Source organism: Pseudophryne corroboree, chromosome 3 (assembly GCF_028390025.1).
Source record: "Pseudophryne corroboree isolate aPseCor3 chromosome 3, aPseCor3.hap2, whole genome shotgun sequence".
Taxonomy (NCBI): domain Eukaryota; kingdom Metazoa; phylum Chordata; class Amphibia; order Anura; family Myobatrachidae; genus Pseudophryne; species Pseudophryne corroboree.
Genome location: NC_086446.1, coordinates 437749087 through 437769814, shown reverse-complemented (window position 1 = coordinate 437769814; position 20728 = coordinate 437749087). Strand labels below are relative to the sequence as shown.

Genomic DNA, 20728 nt, shown 5'->3' with positions numbered 1-20728 from the left:
AGAGCACTACATTTTGGCCACCGTGCTCGATCCTAGATTTAAAACCTACGTTGTATCTCTCTTTCCGGCAGACACAAGTCTGCAGAGGTTCAAAGACCTGCTGGTGAGAAAATTGTCAAGTCAAGCGGAACGTGACCCGTCACCATCTCCTCCTTCACATTCTCCCGCAACTGGGGGTGCGAGGAAAAGGCTAAGAATTACGAGCCCACCCGCTGGCGGTGATGCAGGGCAGTCTGGAGCGAGTGCTGACATCTGGTCCGGACTGAAGGACCTGCCAACGATTACTGACATGTCGTCTACTGTCACTGCATATGATTCTCTCACCATTGAAAGAATGGTGGAGGATTATATGAGTGACCGCATCCAAGTAGGCACGTCAGACAGTCCGTACGTATACTGGCAGGAAAAAGAGGCAATTTGGAGGCCCTTGCAGAAACTGGCTTTATTCTACCTAAGTTGCCCTCCCTCCAGTGTGTACTCCGAAAGAGTGTTTAGTGCAGCCGCTCACCTTGTCAGCAATCAGCGTACGAGGTTACTTCCAGAAAATGTGGAGAAGATGATGTTCATCAAAATGAAATATAATCAATTCCTCCGTGGAGACATTCACCAGCAGCAATTGCCTCCAGAAAGTACACGGGGACCTGAGATGGTGGATTCCAGTGGGGACGAATTAATAATCTGTGAGGAGGGGGATGTACACAGTGAAAGGGGTGAGGAAACAGAGGATTATGATGAGGTGGACATCTTGCCTCTGTAGAGCCAGTTTGTGCAAGGAGAGATTGATTACTTCTTTTTTGGTGGGGGCCCAAACCAACCCGTCATTTCAGTCACAGTCGTGTGGCAGACCCTGTCGCTGAAATGATGGGTTCGTTAAAGTGTGCATGTCCTGTTTATACAACATAAGGGTGGGTGGGAGGGCCCAAGGACAATTCCATCTTGCACCTCTTTTTTCTTTCATTTTTCTTGGCATCATGTGCTGTTTGGGGACAATATTTTGGAAGGGCCATCCTGTCTTGATTGACACTGCAGTGCCACTCCTAGATGGGCCAGGTGTTTGTGTCGGCCACTTGTGTCGCTTAGCTTAGTCACACAGCCACCTTGGTGCGCCTCTTTTTTTCTTTGCATCATGTGCTGTTTGGGGAGTATTTTTTGGAAGGGCCATCCTGCCTGACACTGCAGTGCCACTCCTAGATAGGCCAGGTGTTTGTGTTGGACACTTGGGTCGCTTAGCTTAGCCATCCAGCGACCTCGGGGCAAATTTTAGTACTAAAAATAATATTGTGAGGTGTGAGGTGTTCAGAATAGACTGAAAATGAGTGGAAATTATGGTTATTGAGGTTAATAATACTATGGGATCAAAATGACCCCCAAATTCTATGATTTAAGCTGTTTTTGAGGGTTTTTTGAAAAAAACACCCGAATCCAAAACACACCCGAATCCGACAAAAAAATTTCGGTAAGGTTTTGCCAAAACGCGTCCGAATCCAAAACACACCGCGGAACCGAACCAAAACCCGAAAAATTTCCGGTGCACATCACTAGTTTATATGTATATGTACAACGGTGTCTAGCAAAGGCTAGAAACAAGTTCAGTTCGCCTAGTACCAATCGGAAAGTTATGACTACACCAGACCAGGGACGTGCAGTCAGGGGCGGCAGGGGAGGCAGTGCCTCCCCTGTCATTATGATTAAAATAATATAAAGAAAATACTTATGACACATATTCCGTGTCATAAGTAGTTTCTTTATATTAACCTATCCATTTCCGTGATTAAAAGTAGTTTGGGAGGCACTGATAGCAGTGCCTCCTGTTTATAATAGAGACAGGTTAAAGCGGGGGGGGGGGGGGGGGGGGCAAGGCGCTGGGCTGAAAAAGCCCATTGAAACCAGAGGAAAAAGCGGCACTTCTGCAAGTGCCTCGTTGACAGGGGAAACCCGCCCCTGTCAGCGAGGCAGATGTGATTGGACAGCGGATCCAGTGCTGGATCCGCTCGTCCAATCACGGGGTGGTGAAGCGGAGGCGGCTCCCAGGACCAGCTACTGTAGAGCTGTCACTACAGCAGCGGCAGCCCCGGAGCCAGCGGGACCCGGCGGTTGGGTTGCTGCTACTTCACCGGGAGTAGAGGATGCACAGGGTAGAGCTTCCCTCCCGGTCCTCGCTGTCCTGTACAGGGTGTGTTACGGCGGGAGAGCCATGCCTGCTCTCAATGATGACATTACCTTCCGCCTCAACTGGCCCGGGCCGGACTTCTTGCTGGTCAGTCACCCTGGATCATTCAATCTATATATTCTGTCTGTCATTATGTGTAAAAAGGGGACACTGTCTGCTGTAATGTGTAAAAAGGGGACACTGTCTGCTGTAATGTGTAAAAAAGGGGACGCTGTCTGCCGTTATGTGTAAAAAGGGGACGCTGTCTGCCGTTATGTGTAAAAAGGGGACGCTGTCTGCCGTTATGTGTAAAAAGGGGACGCTGTCTGCCGTTATGTGTAAAAAGGGGACGCTGTCTGCCGTTATGTGTAAAAAGGGGACGCTGTCTGCCGTTATGTGTAAAAAGGGGACGCTGTCTGCCGTTATGTGTAAAAAGGGGACGCTGTCTGCCGTTATGTGTAAAAAGGGGACGCTGTCTGCCGTTATGTGTAAAAAGGGGACGCTGTCTGCCGTTATGTGTAAAAAGGGCACGCTGTCTGCCGTTATGTGTAAAAAGGGGACGCTGTCTGCCGTTATGTGTAAAAAGGGGACGCTGTCTGCCGTTATGTGTAAAAAGGGGACGCTGTCTGCCGTTATGTGTAAAAAGGGGACGCTGTCTGCCGTTATGTGTAAAAAGGGGACGCTGTCTGCCGTTTTGTGTAAAAAGGGCACGCTGTCTGCCGTTATGTGTAAAAAGGGCACGCTGTCTGCCGTTATGTGTAAAAAGGGCACGCTGTCTGCCGTTATGTGTAAAAAGGGCACGCTGTCTGCCGTTATGTGTAAAAAGGGCACGCTGTCTGCCGTTATGTGTAAAAAGGGCACGCTGTCTGCCGTTATGTGTAAAAAGGGGACGCTGTCTGCCGTTATGTGTAAAAAGGGGACGCTGTCTGCCGTTATGTGTAAAAAGGGGACGCTGTCTGCCGTTATGTGTAAAAAGGGCACGCTGTCTGCCGTTATGTGTAAAAAGGGCACGCTGTCTACCGTTATGTGTAAAAACGGGACGCTGTCTGCCGTAATGTGTAAAAAGGGGAATCTGTCCGCCGTAAGGTTTAAAAGGGGCTCTACCTGGTGTAGTGGTGCTACTGTGCGGCGCAATTTGAACAATGGAGACTACTGTGCACCGTTATATGAATTGGTATTATTTTGTGGCCACGCCCCTATATTTTTTGCGCGCGCCTGCGGCGCGCACTGCCCCTGTTTTACATGGAGGTGGGGGGCTCCGATGCCGTTTCTTGCACACAGCGCTGAAATGTCTAGTTACGGCACTGTTGCTAGGTATCCATTTCTCTGGCCCTGAGCAGGTCCCCCTCACCAGATCCTCTCCAGGGGTGACATTTTGTCGCACCTGGGCCCACCGCTTGCTAGCTCTGCCACTGGCTGGCGTGATTATTTAGGTGTCAGTGATGCACCGGAGGTGCTGATGGGGTTACTATATATCTTACTGCCTCCCCAGCCAATGACCTCACCGCACGTCACTGCACCAGACCGTATGGTATTTACCACCACCTATGACAATGTGTCCAGTAAAGTCAGTGGGGCCTCCGTAAGAATTGGCCCATTCTTACGACTGATGCTCATCTAAAGTTAAAATGAAGTGCACCACAAATGATGGCATACCGGAAAGCCACCGTACTCCCATTACTACCACATGGCTACATGAAAGGAGACCGGGTTGCTTCAAGTGCACTGGTTGTACCATGTGCAGGGGCATGCTAAAAGGCTCAACGTTCCACACCCTCATACAGGACGACCTATCTCAATCAAATTTAAACTACACTGCACCATGGATCATGTTGTGTACATTCTGACATGCCCCTGTGGCCTCTACTACGTCGGAATGAATACCAGACGCTTTCGGAACAGAATGGCGAATCATAGAACGTCTATCCACCAGGCCATCGTTTCAGGGATGGCTGAATTACCAGTTGCACGACACTTCATGAACTTGCGACATCAAGTCTCTGATGTAAGATGCAAATTTATCGACTGGATACCCCCACCTGCACGTGGTGGCGACCGTGCACTCTTATTAAGAAAAAAAGAAAGTTTTTGGATTTACAGATTGGACACCATCGCCCCTAGGGGCATGAATGAAAACAACCCATTATCAATTTTTCTTAAATAGAACATATTATATTTGTCAACTGCACACCTCGGAGCATTTGTGTGCTCCCTACAATACACTTAGTATATTCTGGTTATGTGTACTGCAGACTGTGGACTCTAAGCTCCTGTCACTTATATTAGCATTTATAGATTTTGTCTGACACTGTATGGTTTTTTTCCCCAGCAAGTGCTGGCTCTCAGGTCCCTGTTATTCCCCCAGACCAGTGGTGGAACTAGCGAGCGGTGGGCCCAGGTGCGACAAAATGCTTTGACCCCCCCCCCCCCTCATCCCATTCAACTCCACCCCTCACCCCTGGAGAGGATCTGGTGAGGGGGACCTGCTCAGGGCCAGAGAAATGGATACCTAGCAACAATGCCGTAACTAGACATTTTAGCACTGTGTGCAAGAAACGGCATCGGAGCCCCACCCCTGCATGCAAAACAGGGGCAGTGCGTGCCGTAGGCGCGCGCAAAAATACATAGGGGCATGGATTAGTGCGGAAGGGGTGTGGCCACAAAATAATACCAATTCATAAATAGGTGCACAGTAGTCTCCATTATTAAAATTACGCCGCACAGTAGCACCACTACACCAGGTAGAGACCCTTTTACACCTTACGGCGGACAAATTCCTCTTTTTACACATTATGGCAGACAGCGTCCCCTTTTTACACATTACGGCAGGCAGATTACATTATGGCAGACAGTCCCCCTTTTTGCACTTTAATGAAGAAAGAAAGAAAGAAAGAAAGAAAGAAAGAAAGAAAGAAAGAAAGAAAGAAAGAAAGAAAGAAAGAAAGAAAGAAAGAAAGAAAGAAAGAGAGAAAGAGAGAAAGAAAGAAAGAAAGAAAGAAAGAAAGAAAGAAAGAAAGAAAGAAAGAAAGAAAGAAAGAGAAAGAAAGAATGAATTATACTTACCCTCTCCGCTGGCTCAGGCTCCCCGGTGCAGCTTCTGTCAGAGATCCTGGGCAGAAGAGAAGGAGGAGGAGGGAGGTGGAGGAGGGAGCCGCAGCAGCGCTGTGTTATTGGTGAAGGCGCTGCTGCTGCTGTCCCTCTGCTTCACCATAGGCTGTTCTCCGCCGCTGTGAATGCTGGGATGCGCTTCATAGCGGCGGAAGACAGCCTATAGTGAAGCAGAGGGACAGCAGCAGCAGCGCCTCAACCAATAACACAGCGCTGATGCGGCTCCCTCCTCCACCTCCCTCCTCCTTCCCCCCGTGTCCGCTGCGCTCCTCTCCTGTCCGGGCGGCTGTGTGCTGCGGGCAGCGGTTGCTTGCAGCACACAGCAGCATGTAATGAGTCAGTTTGACTCATTACATGCTTTGGGCCCCTAGACAGTGGCGGGCAAGTGGTAGTCAGAGAGGGGAAATGGGAGTTAGAGAAATCAGAAATATCACAACGGTGAGTGAAAAACAGATTCTGTGAGCTCCCATTCACATGGGAGGGTGAAGAGGTCCACTGGGAGAGACCAAACAAATAGGTGAGGTTAAAGAGTTTAGAGGCAGGGGATTTTGTGAGGCTATCGCTAGGGATGATGAAATCACCTAGGATAATGGAATGTCAGAAGAGAGGAAGCAAGAAAGCCAGGAAGCAAAGTTGTCAAAGATTTTGGAGGCAAAGCCATGGGGGTGGTAAATGACAGCTACTCAAAGATGGATAGGTTGAAAGAGGCATATAGCATATATATACATTCCCAAATATAGAGAATGTAAGAGAGGGTTCTGGGGGTATGAGTTGGTAGGAGTAACTAGAGGGCAATAGGGCCCCAGCACCATCACCACGGTGACCCCTGTGTCAGGGAATGTGTGTGTGTGAGGCCCCAAGCAGAGAGAGCAGTAGAAGTAGTGTCAGTGGGAGTAAACAGGTTTCAGTAATGGCTAGTAAATGCAGGGAGGTGGAGATGAAAAGGTCATGAGTGGGGACCAGTTTGTTACAAACAGATCTGGCATTCCAGAGGGCACATGATAGGAGCATGAGTTTGTGAGAGAGATGCAAATGAGATTATCAGGGTTGCTGTAGCATTGAGGTGAGATTAAATTGGAGGGCAGGGATGATGAGAGAGTAGTGATGGTGTGGGTGCCTGAACTAGGAAGGGAAAGTGCAGGAGCTGGGCAGGGAAGGAGTTCAGTGTGATGTGGATGCTGGTGTGGTGAGATGACAGGGAGAGGAGGGAGGGAGCATTGCTGAGTGGTGGGGTAGTAGGACCATCGTGGGGCAGTGGTAAATGATAGTGGGGTAACAGGAGAGGAGGGGAGAGAGGATGAGGTGTTGGAGACTAGAGGGGAAGGATAAAGGTGGGAACAGGTGGCAAGATACATGATTAGGTAGGCACTGAGTGATGGGGGAGTAGAAGAAAACCTGGACATAGTGTAGAGTAGGTAAATAGGTGAGGGGAACTGGAACTAGGAGTGGAGGCTGTAAGGGAATCAGAGCAGAAGATTTGCAGAATTGCAGGTGAGAAAAGCAGTGTAAACTCAATGGGAGAAAATTTAGTTTGAAGTAAAACAAAAGCGTAGATCAGACGTTCCCAAATGCGGTCCTCAAGGCACCCCAATGGTCCAGGTTTTAAATGTATCCATGCTTGGCCACAGGTGACTTAATTAGCACCTTAGTCAATTTGATTTAACCATCTGTGCTGAGCCATGGATATACCTAAATCCTGGACTGTTGGGGTGCCTTGAGGAACGCGTTTGGGAACCTCTGGCGTAGATAATATGGGTGCAGAACATGCTTGCCTACCTGACCCTCTCCATGAGGGAGAAAATGCTCTGTTGCTGGACTTTCCTGGTAATGTATGATTGCCATCACCTGTGGTAAAACACCTTTCTTATCAATTAACTAGCTCACCACAGGTGATGGCAATCATACATTACCAGGAAAGTCCAGGAACAGAGCATTTTCTCCCTCATGGAGAGGGTCAGGTAGGCAAGTATGGTGCAGAAATTGATTTGGACTGTAAGAAATGGGGATGTGAGTGAGGGTAAAAAAACAATGGTAATTCAGACAGGTCGTTTAAGTGTGTGAAGGTAAAACTGCATTGGTACAGCTGTGCATTAAAGAAGGAAAAAAAAAAGTACAATCAAAGCATTTGTTGGTGGAATGGAAGGATTCTGAAATGTCCAAGTCAGGTAGTTCAGTGTTATTTATTCAGATTAAAGAATCAGGGGGTGAATGATATGAAGAGTAAATGAACTCACAATTGTTTTTTAATATTAGTTCTTCAGTTTTTTTTATTAATTTTTATTTATAGATTGGTTTCCTTCTGTTTCACTTCGGTTAAGTTGACTGCATCTGCACAGCCGTATCACCCCTATCCATTCCCTTGTGAAAGTAGAAATCATATTATCTGCCCTATCCTTGGTGCAAGAAATCTGTCTGAAATCAGATGGATCTCAGTATACACTCACCTTGCATGGCCGCAACTAGGGGGGGGGGTTTAGGGGGCATGCGCCCCAGGTGCAGAATCTGAGAGGGAGCAGAGATGGGTTCCCTGCCTGACCCTCCTTCCTCTCAGCTCTAAGGGGCTACCTTCTGTCGGCTCCAAGAACCCTCACTGCAGGTACCAGCACCACCAATGAAACTCCCCATCTCCGGCAACTAGAACGCTAATGAATGGGGCAGAGGTGGTGACCAAGGACTCTCCAGCTGCCCCCTTTCATTACCAAAGCGCTGGTCCATGGCCGCTCACACACTCCTGTGCCTGTGTAAGCGATGTCTGCCCCCAGGCCTGTTCCCCAGCGCCTCCCAGTTCCCACACGCAGCTCCACCAGAGGAGTACAGGGCCCTAAGGGGCTACCTACTGCCGGGTCCCAGAACCCTCGCTGCAGGTCCCTGCTCCCCAGTACCACCAATGTGGATGCCTGGGACGGGGGTGGTCGTTCACACTTCCCTGTTCCTGTGTAAACTATGTCTGCACCTGGCCCTGTACCTCAGGGTCTCCCCCTTCCTGCACGGCAGCTCCACAAGAGGAGGACAAGGCGAGAGGAAGCAGCAGCAGAGGATAATTAGTGTGGGCACTGGGGTGAGTTCTCTATATGCCAGGACAGCTGTTGCCTCCTAAAGTATGGTCCTAGGTCCCAACTTGCATGCAGGGCTTTGTAGTCCTACAGCAGTTGGAGTCCCCCGCAGTGTGTGATACAGTGATTGCATGGCTTATATCAGGTATATAACACTAGCCACTCCTCTCTGCAGCCAGGATAACCCACATTGTGTGTGTCCCCTCCCCAGAAAGTTGGTACTCATCCTCTTTAATTGGTCCTTGGCCCTGAATCCCCATTTATCATACAAAAGTTTTATCAATAGTTGAGAAATGTGCCCCTAAATTCACTAACCGAATGTTTGGTTGGTTCTGTAGTAAAATCTCATTAAGGTTTACAGCACTGTTTTTTCATTGTTGTTTTATCCATAAAGTATGTATACTGCTTTTTATATAATAAATAATGCTTTTATTAATATTTTTATGATGTTTGTCTAGCCTGTTAATACCTGGTATTTTCCATGGTTTCATAGCTTAATACCTAAAGTGCAACGGAATATGCTGCGCTGTATAAGAAACTGTTAATAAATAAATAATACCTAACTGATTCATGTACATCACTATAGTGAACATTTTCTATTGTTGTGAGGGGAGGCGACAGAAAACCTTTCTTATCAAACCAAATGCTTAAACAGTCATCAGACAGATGATCATTTTCATGTTCACATTAATAAAGAAACCTACATCAAACATTACTGCACACATATATTCTTTTCTTATGTTTCCTCAGGTCAAGAGAAGGAATCTTGAATAACATTAATGACCCTTTCCATTGTCAATTCCTTACAATGATGGAGATGATATATCATAACGGTATCCGTTCACATGGTCGACAGTCATTAGGTCGACCACTATTGGTCGACATTGACATGGTCGACATGGACACATGGTCAACACATGAAAAGGTCGACACATGAAAAGGTCGACATGAGTTTAACTTTTTTTTCTTTTGGGGAACTTTTCCATACTTTACGATCCACGTGGACTACGATTGGAACGGTAATCTGTGCCGAGTGAAGCGGTAGCGGAGCGAAGGCACCATGCCCGAAGCATGGTGAGCGGACGCGGTGCACTAGTTGGGGTTCCCAGTCACTTTACGCAAAAAATGACACCAAAAAAAGTTAAAAAACTCATGTCGATGTGTCCATGTCGACCATGTACATGTCAACCAATAGTGGTCGACCTAATGACTGTCGACCATAACATGGTCGACCATTCATACCGGAACCATCATAACAGTGGATACTGTAGCTACACCAATCACAATAGGTCCCTTATATATCCTGACTACTTATTTAATAAATTATGTTTGACCATAACTAATTGTCACAGTACACAAAATGAAAAGAGAGAATGATCTCACTTGTGCTCTAGATTGCTCTAACAACAGGTAATTACTCACGTAATTTCCAGTTGTTGGTAATTGTGACATCATCATGTGAGAAGTAGACGTTGTTGGAACAATCTATAGTGCAAGTTTTTCATCTACATGCTTATTGGTGACTTCTTTTTGTGACGGTCTCTGCAGCTTTGGAGTGCAGCGCCACAGGTGTCATTATTTTTTGTATTAAACGGTTACAGTACAGCTATTGTGTCTTAGCCTAGAGGTTTACCAATGGGTTCTTTTATTAAATGGTGATTTGTTTTCAAGGCCAACAATTATCTGTACGGCCGTGAAAAATCAAACAAAACAAATTCAGACAAAAACACTAGTGAAAAAGTAACAAGGCTAACAGGCTCCTAAATCACCGAGTGCCGTAACTAAACATTTTGGTGCCCTGTGCCAGAAAGAGAACTGGTGCTCCCCAATCTAAATTTCAAATAGTGATAGCACGCGCCACAAATAAATGGGCGTGACTTCATGGGGAATGGGATTGCCACATAATAGTATCAATTCACATTACACTGTACAGTAGTGCCCCTTATACACATTACACCTGATCACACAGCACTCCATGGAAATCCATACAATAACTTGCCAGGGTGCTCTCATGGGGCCTGCCAACCCCCTACTATACTCTCCAGAAAACAGAGGCACTCCCGGACTATGATTTTTCATTTACTTTGAAGTCCGGGAGTGCCTCTGTTTTCTGGAGAATATATATATATATATATATATATATATATATATTTCACGTATAAGCGGCACTCCCAGTCTTAGCATATCAGAAAAAACAGGCCATAACCCTGCAAATTTTGCAACGTTTCGGTTTAATCTCAACCGTCGTCAGGCATATATGCCTGACGATGGTTGAGATTAAATTGAAACGTTGCAAAATTTGCCTGAGCCCCGCCACCATGCAGTACTGTATCCCGCCCCCAGTAGCAGTACACACATGGCCATCTGCAGCTTCAGCACCCCGGCTAAGGTGAGTGCAAGTGTATACATGCTCTGGCTGACTTCTCTCTCTCTCTTTTGTTCCAATCCCCCTCTGTCTTGTCCTCACCTCTATCTCTCTTTTGTCCTCACCCTCTTTCTGTCTCTTTTCCTCCCCCCTCTCTCCCATCCACATGCATCTCTCTCTCCTTTGTCCTCACCCCATCTCTCTTTCTTTTGTCTTCACCCTATCTCTGTCTCTTGTCCTCACCTCTCACCCGTCCATATCCCTCTCGCTCTCTCTCTTTTTGTCCTCACCCCTTCTTTTGTCCTCACCCCCTCATTCTTTTGTCCTCACCTCTCTGTTGACCTCACTCCCCCTCTCTAGTCCACACCTGCTCTATCTCTTTTTTTTGTCCTCACCTCTCTAGTCTTTACCGCCCCCCCCCCCTTAGCCCTCACTTCTCTATCTCTTGTCTTCACCCCCTTTTGTCCTCACCCTTCTCTCTTTCTATCTTCATAGCACACAGCATTCTGGGAGCAGCCATGGGGGGGGAGAAGTCCTAGGAGCAGCAGCATGGCCTGAGCCCCTGATGAGGAGACACGTCACCCACGCAGTCCCGGATCCCGGCCCCAGCAGCACCACAGCACATGGACAGCTTCAGCATCAGCACTGCAGGGAGAGCACTGCGCCCCAGCCAGGGTGAATATGGGTGTACCCATGCCGTGGCTGTCTGTCTCTCTCTCTGTCCTCACCTCTCTCTCACTCTCTCGTCCCCTTTGTCTCTTGCCCTCACCTCTCGCTCTCATCCTCACCTGTCTTTCTCTTGCCCTCACCTCTTTCTCTGTCACCCTCACCTCTCTCTCTGTCCTCACTCTCTCTCTCTTTTGTCCTCACCTCTCAAATCCTCACCTCTCCCTCTCGTCCTTACTTGTCTCTCTCTTGTCCTCACTTCTCTTTCTCTCTCTTGTCCTCACTTCTCTCTCCTGTTCTCACCTCTCTCTTTCTTTTTTTTTTCCAAAAGGTTTTATTGACAGGAGGAATCAATAACAAACAGTGTATGTATACAGTACAATCAGACATGGCAAAAGTAAAATGTCTCATCAGTACCTTACAGCAGTCAAGAGAGAAGACATTGACCATATATTATGCAAAAGATGTACAGAGGAGTATGTAGGTAGGAAAAAGAGTTCAACCCTGATCAAAGGCAATTCAAATCAAAAGGGAGCACCGGAGTCAAGAATTTCTAGATTATACCATTTGGTAGACTGGAAGCACTTCCTCAAAGCTTCTTTAATTAATGGGGACAAAGTATGAACATACGGGAGCCATATATTAAAATGTTTCTCTGTCAACTTTTGTGTAATGTGGCATTGGTCCAGTCTAAATGAAACAGATGTGAGATTCTGGGGTGTAATAATGAAATAGAAACGGGGTCAGCAGAAATCCATTGGGAGAGTATCGTTTTTTTAGCGGCAGCAGCCAGTTTGATTAATAGAATACGGTTCCCTTTAGACAATTTGGTGGGGGGAGACTTAGGGTAAATGCCCCAGAAAGCCCAGGTTTTAGCAACAATAAATGGTATTTTCAAATCATTTGTAATATACAACTGAAGTGCATGCCATAGGGCCTGAACTTTCGGGCAGGACCACAAGCAGTAAACAAGATCAGCTTCTGGTGAACCACATTTAAAATAATTAGGCGTAGGGGTAGCCCCAATGAGAAATCTCAATTTAGGTGTAACACAGGCCCTATGTAAGATTTTCTGATGCATCTCCGTATAAGTAGTTGATCCTAGTGTCTTGTCTAAAGATATATTAGCATCCAGAATGGACTTCAATGTAAGGTCTGGAAATTCCAATTTCCATCGCAACAGTCCCACATTACCAGAGTCTAGATTAAGCAAGGGTCGTGAGTGGGTGTGTATAAAAGCAGTAGAAAAGTGACCACCCGGATCATGGCGGAATGTTACATCCAAAATATTTGTCTTATCGGCCATAGTTAAAGTGGACAAAACCCTCTGTATATAACTACATGCTTGTAAAAAAGGAAATAGGGGGATCAATAAAGAAGGGAAGCGTTCCATAATCTGGGAATGCGTGAGCAGGACTAAATTCTCTTTGTTTAGAAAATTATGAACATATTTAAAGCCCCCGTTATGCCATATATGAAATATTTGTGAAGTGGTATGTGGTTCAAAGCTGGGGTTACCCCAAAGGGGTAAGAATAAGGAGGTCAGTTGTGATAGTTTTAGTTTAGAACGTACTGTCCTCCATGCCAGGGCCGGACTGGGACTAAAAATAGGCCCTGGCATTTTCGAAGCACACAGGCCCACCTCTGTGACTCCTCCCCTTACTATTCCTGACTCCTCCCACTTATTAGTCTATGCTCTTACAAATATAATTAATATTCTAACATACAAGCGTACATCATTCTCTATTAAAATACACACAACCAGTGGTTGAAGAGGAAATTTTTAAGTGGGGGTATGGAAATGTGAAGTTTGTAATTATTCGCGCGCGCGCTCCGGAAAAGGGTGCGTGGGCACTCAAAAGGGGGCGTGGCCTTCAGTGTAGTTTACCACACCATACACCCCTTATACGCATTATGCACCACAATAGTAGGACCCCTTATACTATCTAGTACTGGTGCCTCTTTCACATTATACCACACAGTATGAGCCAAAATTCACATTATAGCACCCAGTATGAGCCGAAATTTACATTATATGCCCCCAATAGTGCAGTGCCTGATCCACAATTGCCCCCACAGTGCCAGGTATACAAATGCCCCCACAGTGCCAGGTATACAAATGCTCCCACAGTGCCAGGTATACAAATGCCCCCACAGTGCCAGATCCACAAATGCCCCCACAGTGCCAGATCCACAAATGCCCCCACAGTGCCAGATCCACAAATGTCCCCACAGTGCCAGGTATACAAATGCCCCCACAGTGCCAGGTATACAAATGCCCCCACGGTGCCAGGTAAACAATTGCCCCCACGGTGCCAGGTAAACAATTGCCCCCACAGTGCCAGGTATACAAATGCCCCACAGTGCCAGCCAATTGCCCCCACAGTGCCAGCCAGGTATACAATTGCCCCCACAGCAGCCAGTGCTGCAGCTGCTTACCGCTGCTGCACTGCTGCTGCTGCTCCTCCTCCGGGCTCCGGCTGTGAGGGACGGGTGAGTCAGGAGAGGTAGCGCTCGCCAGCGCGGCTGTGTCTGGCGCGGCGGCGTATAGCGGACTTCGTTCAAACCAGCCGCCAGTTCGTGAGCCAATCAGAGCTCGCGGACCGGCGGCTTCTGATTGGCTGCCGGTCCGCGAACTCTGATTGGCTCGCGAACCGTCGGCTGGTTTGAAGTCCGCTATACGCCGCCGCGCCAGACACAGCCGCGCTGGCGGGCGCTCTCCTGACAGCTGAGACATGCTGCCGCCGGACTGAGCGGCAGCATGTTTCAGTCAGCGCTGGACCGGCCCACGTGGCCATCGGCCCTTCTGGCATTTGCCAGAAGTGCCAGATGGCCAGTCCGGCCCTGCTCCACGCTATACATGGGGATGACAATAGAATGTTGTCTTTAATAAAGTCAGGCATGAAATGTGGTGAAGTATGCTGTAGGGATATCAGGTTCCAGGCAGGTGCAAAAGTTTGCTCTAATTGTAAGTTAGCATAGACGTTGCGTCCGCTGATCCAATCCAAAGCAATTCTGTAATTAGCTGCCATTGCGTAAGTACGCAGACATGGTAGATTAAGGCCACCAAGGGCCCTTGGTTGGCGTAGTTTGAATAGGGAAAACCGTGGGCGTTTACCCGCTCAAATAAATGTAGTCAATGCCTTGTCTAGTTGGGCAAATGTACCCTTGGGTGGGATCAACGGAATCATTTGCAGTACATATAAGAAACGTGGGGAGCTGATCATTTTAAATAAATAGCAACGACCCGTGTACGTCAAAGGAAGATGGGCCCATTTAGAGAAGTCTGTATAAATTCTAGCGAGTAGTGGGGAGAAGTTTAGGGAGTATAATTTAGAAGGATGATTAGGAATTTTGATACCTAAATAGGTGATACAGTCATCATTTGCCCAGTGAAATGGGAAGGAGGTACCCCATCCTAAGTTGGAAGAGGGAAAGAAGGTCAAGGCTTCAGTCTTTGAGTAATTCATTTTGAAACCGGACACTAATTCGAAAGAATTTAAAATGGAGAGCCGTGTGGGGGTTACTGAAATAGAGCAGAATATCATCAGCGAATGCTGAAAATTTGAGTTCCAAATGGGCCAATGTAATGCCACGCCATCTATCTTCCTTCAGAAAATGTCGTAGGAGTGGGTCTAATGCCAGGTTAAATAAAAGTGGAGATAAGGGACAACCCTGTCTAGTGCCTCGATGTAACGTAAAGTAGCGGGTGTAATGGGCATTTATTGTCAAGAAAGCTAGTGGGTGCTGATAAAGAGTACGGAATACATGTAAAAAGTCCAGGACAAATTTCTGATGTTGAAGGATTCTACCAATATGAGCCCAAAAGACCCGATCAAAGGCCTTATCGGCGTCACAACTTAAAACCATGTTTCCGGTCTCCAGTGAACTGTGAGTTTTAATCATGGCTGCCAGTAAAGAACGGACATTATGAACGGAGTGTCTATTGCATATGAAACCCGCCTGGGCAGGATGTAATAATTTGGGCAGAACCAACTGGAGGCGGGAGGCAATAATCTTTGTGAAAATTTTGAAATCTTGGTTTAAGAGGGAAATTGGCCTATAAGAAGAAACCAAAGCGGGGTCCTTATTTGGTTTGGGTAGGACTATAATTCTAGCAGTGATGAAATCAGGTGGGGCCGAATGGCCCGCAAGAATAGAATTATAAAATTTACTCAGATGTTCTCGTAAGTGAGGGGTCAGAAGTTTGTAATATGCAGCAGATAGGCCATCAGGTTCTGGGGATTTCCCATTGGGGAGGGATTTTATAACAGTCTCCAACTCTGCGTCAGTAATGGGAGTAATAAGAGCTTCCCTATCATTGTCAGTAAGATTAGGAAGGTCCGCCCGAAGCAAAAAAAACAAACTTGTAGTGGGTCGGTCAGGGGGTGCAGTGTATAATTTTTCAAAAAAACTCAAGAAAAGTGTCGCTAATTTGTTCTTGGGTTAGTGACCGTGTATCCTGAGCAGTGCGGACAAATGAAATATGTTTAGGAGCAGTGGAGGTTTTCACCAAAGTCGCTAATAATTTCCCGGGGCGATTACCCCAGCGAAAATATCTGTTAGACTGAAATGATAGAAATAATTTAGCCTGCTAAGCACAAAGAGTATCATGGACCAACTTAGCATCCTTATATAACAATCTATTAGATTCAGGGTTAGCTAATAATTGAGAGTAAGATGAGGCAACTGTACGGGTTGCATGAGTCAATCTTTCTTGGAATTGTTTTTTCTTAGTGGCAAGCAACATATGATATTATGTGGCCCCGGAGAACCGGTTTCGAAGCCATCCAGAAAACATTTGTGTCATCAACATGAACACTATTGTCATGGGCATAAGTAGAAAAAGAATGCGTTAAATGAAGTTAAAAATCGTCAGAGGAGGCTAGGTAATCTGGGAAGCGCCAATTACAGGAGTATGTGCAGGGTGTCATCAGGGTAAGCGTTAGGGTAATAGGGGCGTGGTCATATAGAAGAATGTTACCTATTGTCGAGTTCTCAACTCTATGAATCAATGAGTCTGGTATCAACCAATAGTCTAATCGTGAAAATAATTTATGTGGTTGGGAGAAAAAGGAGTATTCTCTAGAGTCAGGGTATAAGAACCGCCAGGGATTAAATATTTGTAGCAAATCTAACAGTAGGAATAAGGTGGATGGAGCAGATCTACTCAAACCTGATTGTCTGGGGCCAACCAATACATCTAGTGAGGGATCAAAAACTACATTTAAGTCACCCCCCAAAATTAGTGAGCCTTCCAGCCAACCTTGTAGATTAAGATTTGAAAAAAATTACACATTCGATCCTGTGGGGGCATATATGCACGCTAAAGTGAATCTCTCCCGTTCAATGTCTACCTTCAAAAATAAAAACCTTCCCTCAGGATCTATCCATTCTTCTTTGATCTCATAATGCAATGTTTTACTAAATAAAAGTAGAACTCCCCGGGTTTTAGTAGTGTAAGAGGCACACCTAAAATCACTAATCCAAGTGTCTCTAATTTTGTTAGGGTCTGTAATCCGCCAGTGTGTCTCTTGTAAGAACACCACATCCGGACAATTTTTTTTAAGATGGCTCAAAAAATTTTTCCTTTTAACTGGAGTGTTCAATCCTTCCACTTTCCAAGAGACCAGCATAAGAGAAGTCTTAGAGCTATCCCTGGAAATGGCAGTAGCAACAGGTTCTGACATTAACCAATACCCAATCTGATGGGACACGGAAGGAGAAGCCATAAGAGAGCATCCAACCACCTGTCCCAGCGAGCAGGGAATGAACTAAGAACATGCAACAAGGAAAGGTATGATTTACAATCAAGAGAAACTAAAAGTACCATAATACACACATAAGCTACAAAAACATGTAACAATTGCCACCTGTCAGTGAGTTTTGAAATTTGCTGAACCCAAATGGACGGTTCTAAAAACCACCGAAATATACCAAAAGTATTAAAACGAATAGAGAAATAAGAGAAAATGAGAACGGGCAGGGAAAATTAAGAAACAGTATCCCCCCAACCCGTTGTCCACAGTAGAAGAGGGAGATCCCCTCGTAACAATAACAACAGTGCAGACATAAAACAGAAACAAAACAGTGTATCACTCATTAGAAAGGACAAAGGAGGAGATGTTTTAGCGATACTTATTAGGTCACGGACAATCGGCATCATCCATACGGGAGTCAGACGAAGGTGAAGATAAAGATTTAAGAAAGTTCTGAGCAATATCAGGGGTGTCAAAATAGTGCGGTTTGCCAGCATGAAAGATCCTCAATTTTGCTGGGTAGAGGAGTGCAAAACGTATATTTGTAGAGAAGAGTTCCTTGCAGACCGGAGAGATTTCCAGTCTTCTTGAAGAAACCTGAAATGAAAAGTCCTGAAAAAGGAGTAGTTTGGAGTCCTCGTAGCTGAAGTTGGAAGTTTTGCGATAAGCCTCCATAATTTTCACCTTGTCCAAGTCGTTCAGTAGCTTGGAGATCACTAGTCTAGGGCAGTTTTGTAAAGCTTGTTTGTCAGGGCCAATGCGATGGGCCCTTTCTACCATATAAGACGTGGGTGATGCAGGAAGGCCTAGGGTACTAGGAAGCCAACGAGAGACCAAGTCCAGTAAATCTTTGGGTGGAACAGATTCTGGAAGGCCAATAAGGCGTAAATTAACCTGTCGATTGCGATTTTCCAAATCTTCGATTTTATCGGTTAGAGCCGCAAGAGTGGTATCGTGTGTTTGCAGTTGTGATTTAGCTTCGAGCTGATCATCTTCTAAGGTGGAAATACGGTCCTCCGCTTCCACAAGACGTTGGGTATGGTGCGTTATTTGAGCAGCAGCCGAGTTAATGGCCTCCATTAACGGAGCTAGCTTCGCGTCCAATAGGGGTGAGATAATGTCTGAGATTTCCTTAGCCCTCTGAACAGAAGACGGACTGAATCTACCAGATGCGGCCAGTATATCCGCGGAATCTCCCCTACTGGGCGAGGTGGGGGATAGAGAATGATCAGAACAAATATATTTCTCCTTAGGTGCCGTTTTATTTTTATTCTGGGAACCTTTGGCTCTACGCTGCATTTTAGCCACATACCGCTCCATGGTCAGTGTAGTAATTTAAAGATAATTCAATACAGGAGAAAGGAGGAGCAGCCCAGGGAAGGATGTGATGGAGGAGGAGTGTTCCTCTGTTATCAGATAATATGCAGTCGTAGCGAAAGCACTGTTGTGCATAGGGAGAGGGGTGTAGGTACAGGTATTAACACACACCGTAATAAAAAGTTAAAGAAGGATTCTCTGATGCAGTCTTGTGTGTGATAAAGGCAGCTGGTGGGTAAAAGAGACCGGGGGGGGGGGGGGGGGGGAGCCCTCCAACTCCCAATATTACTCCTATTTTGAGGAGAGAGAGCAAATAAGTGCAGTGCCAAACCCTGTACGTATAAGCTGTGAGGAAGGGAGGAAGGGGGAATCCTGTATCTCCTATCACAGTCCCTGGTGTTATGCGGCTGACAATTAAAGGGTAGGCACAGGGAGGTAAGGTACAGAAGGAGAAAACACCCGTATGGTGCAGAGAGGGAGGGGGTGGAGAACCCTCCACCCGTCACAGCCTTTGGTTATAGCAGGCAGCGACCTTCGCAGTACCTGGATCCCTATCATGGAGCCTCAGGCGTGGTTAGATGTGAGGGCAGCCATTGCCGCGCGCCGCACACAGCGTATACCGCTGCCAGAGACCCCCTGAAGCAGGCCTTTGCGGGAGCATGGGGGGGGGGCAGAGAGTCTGCAGACACGGGTAGCCACAGCAGGGGGTGGGAGATGACCAGCGGTCACTCAGGCAGCCGAAGCCCAGATGTGGCCAGGATCAAAGATGGCCGCCGTCATACAGCGCGCACAGCGTGTGCTGACTCCGGCTGTAATCAGAATGCAGGGGCGAGCCGGGAAGCTGCACCACTTTGCCCCTTGCTATCTCCGGACCCCTCCGGTGGAGAAATCGGGGTCCCAGTCCAGCTGTAGCTGATGGTATGGGGTCAAGCAGCCTGGATGGAGAGCTCTAGTAAGATGTGGCCAGTCCGTTCGGCCCGCCCACCGGAAGTACTCCTCTCTCTCTTAACCGCTCTCTCTCTGGAACCCGACACCAGCAGCACCACATGCCCTGGCTGTCGCTCTCTTGTCCTCACCTCTCTCTTACTCACCTCTCTTTCTCTTGCCCTCACCTCACCTCTCTCAAGTCCCGACCTCTCTCTCTCTATCTGCACCTTTCTCACTCTCTCTTTTGTCCTCACCTCTCTCTCTCCTTTCCTCTCCTCTCTTGTCCTTGCCCCTCTCTCTTGCCCACACCTCTCTCACTCGCTCTCTCTCGTCCTCACCTCTATCTGTCTCTTGTCCTCACCTCTCTCATGCTCTCGTCCTCACCTCTTTCTTGCACTCCCCTCTCCCTCTCTTTTTCCCTCACCCTTCTCTCTCTCAGGTCTCAACCTCTCTCTCTCTCATGCCCTCACATCTCTCTCATGTCTTGACCTCTCTTTCTTGTCCTCATCTCTCTCACTCACTCTCTCATCCTCAACTGTCTCTCTCTCTCTCTCTCTCGTTTTCACCTCTCTCTCCTGTCCTCACCACTCTCTCGCCCTCAATGCTCTCTCATGTCCTCACCTTTCTCTTGTCCTCACCTCTCTCGTCTTTACCTCTCTCTTGCCCTTGCTTCTCTCTCTTCTCACCGCTCTCTCATGTCCCCACCTCTCTCCCTCTCGTCTTCACCTCTCTTTCGCTCTTGTCCTCAACTTTCTCTCTCTCTCTCGTCCTTGCCTCCACCACTTGTCCTCACCTCTCTCTCGTCCTTACCTCTCTCTCTTGGCTCTACTTTAGTGTAAGGTGTATAAGGGGCTCTACTGTGATGTAAGGTGTATAAGTGGCTCTACTGTGGCGTAACTACTGTGGCATAACATGCATAAGCAGCTCTACTGTGGGGTAATGTATATAAGGGCTATACTATGGCATAACATGTACAGTATAAGCAGCTCTATTGTCATGTAACGTGTATACGGGGCATTACTGTGTGGGCATATTAATGTGCAAGGTGCATCACTGTGTGGGGCATAATACGGTGCAAGGGGTATTACTGTGGGTCATGATATGGTGTAAGGGGCATTACTGTCTGAGGCATGATATGGTGCAACTAGCATTACTGTGTGGGGCATACTAAGGTGCATTGCTATGTGGGGCATGATATGGGTCAAATGGCATTACTGTGTGGGGCATATTAAGGTGCAAGGGGCACTACTGTGTGATGCAACGTGAATAAGGGGCAGTACTGTTCTCTGTATTTAATGTGACTAAGGTGCACTACTGTGTGCTATAACTTGAATTAGGGTACTATTGTGTGGTCAAGCCCATACCCAGTGAGACTACACCCTAT

General features: G+C 46.9%; 1 long non-coding RNA gene across 1 annotated transcript in view; it reads left to right on the top strand.

Annotated features, from left to right (window-relative positions):
• Positions 1 to 10345, top strand: part of LOC135057873 (uncharacterized) — a 185152-nt gene extending 174807 nt beyond the window's left edge. The window contains exon 4 of the long non-coding RNA XR_010244431.1: positions 9061 to 10345. This is a non-coding gene — a long non-coding RNA (uncharacterized LOC135057873). The remainder of the gene's footprint in view (positions 1 to 9060) is intronic.
• Positions 10346 to 20728: the final 10383 nt, after the last annotated feature.